Source organism: Nematolebias whitei, chromosome 16, assembly GCF_014905685.2.
Source record: "Nematolebias whitei isolate Nwh7 chromosome 16, NemWhi1, whole genome shotgun sequence".
Classification (NCBI taxonomy): Eukaryota; Metazoa; Chordata; class Actinopteri; order Cyprinodontiformes; family Rivulidae; genus Nematolebias; species Nematolebias whitei.
In genome coordinates this window covers 42,970,586-42,972,244 of record NC_056513.1, presented here as the reverse complement: position 1 = coordinate 42,972,244, position 1,659 = coordinate 42,970,586, and positions in this window count along the sequence as shown.

Here is a 1,659-nt window from a genome sequence, read left to right as displayed (position 1 = left end):
TCTTGTTAATATTTAACTTTTGTTTATTCCATGTTAGTTGACCTTTCATTGGACAGAAGCTCTGATGCATTTTATTTAGTAACACATTTACATCCTGCCATAATATCAAGCAAACCGCTGCCCAAAGACAAATAACTAACTAATATGAAATCCAAGGTGGAAAGTAATGAATTACATTTACTCCATTACTGGGTTGAAATAGGGCCGAGATGGTGTAGAGGCAGGGCAGCCGGCTTGGGACCCAAAAGCCCCAGGTTCGATCCCCAGTCACTGCACATCACGTGGTGTCTCTGGGCAGCACTCTCATCCCCAAAATGTCCCCCGGGCGCTTTCAATAGCTGCCCACTGCACCACCTGGTCATGGATGGGTTAAATGCAGAGACTAATTTCGCCATTGTATGGAAACATACAGTGCTGACATTGTGATGACATTATTATTATTATTAAATAGTATTATTGTGTATTTGAATATTTTTATTTAGTAAAAAAAAAAAGCTAGCTTTACTTGAGTATGTTTTGTACATCGTTTCAGTTGAAACGGAGTAAAATTATGTAAAATATTGATAAAGTCAAACCACGGGGGAGAAACTTCACGCACCATAAATGTTTGCAGTGAGTGTGGGAACATCTTCAGAGTCAGCAGATGTGGCTCGGCGAAGCACGAACACAAAGGTCAGCAGTTTAGCTTCTTGCTCCTCCAAACAGAAAGAGTTCTGCACAAGTACATTTTAGCCACACAAGAGTCCATAAATTGATGTTTTTTAATGTAGCAACCCTCCTTATGTGTTTTTGCTTTTGTTTAACTTTTGTATATTGAAAATGGTGACATTTTTAAAATGATCACACAGATAGTCTGAATAAGCTAGTTAGCTTTCTTTCGGCTGCTCTCTTCAGACGTTGCCACAGCGAGTGAACGCACGACGAAGATTTGTTTTACGCTGGATGCCCTTTCTGACGCAACCTGTGCTCGAACCCGCAACCTCAAGGTTACATGAGCGCAGCACTGACCGCTGAGCTACCGCAGCCGAAAACAGACATTCTCATTCACCAGACTGACCGACCTCCGCCTCAGAGCGGCTCTATTCCACTCAAAGGGATTAGATTCTGAAGATTTCAGTCCACTTTCAGAATACTTGAGTATTTCATGCATTGTTAATAATCTGTTGGAAAATGTTCTTTCTCCAAAGGGGTGGGGGCTAGAGCTGTCATTTCTGACCCGGGCCAAAGTAATGTGCTGGATGGGCGGACTGGGTCGGTGACGGGCTTTTGATTGCATCCGCGGCCGCGCGTGGATGACGAGCCAATTTGGATCAGCAGCCATGCGTGGCCGTCTGACCGCTCGCTGACCAGACGGTTGAAAGAAGTTAAAAAGTCCAGACGGCTCACGGTCAGCGCCCCACCTGACGCTCAACTGGACTGGACCCAGCCGCCACGTCAGAGGACGCACGCGGCCATGCCTGGCCGGTTGAAAGATGATCGTTTAAGAACTACAATAACTATACTATTATAATAACTATAATAGAATCATAAATATACTATTATAACTATAATAGAATCATAAATATACTATTATAACTATAATATAATCATAAATATACTATTATAATAACTGTACTATTATAATAACTATAATATAATCATAAATATAATATAATAATA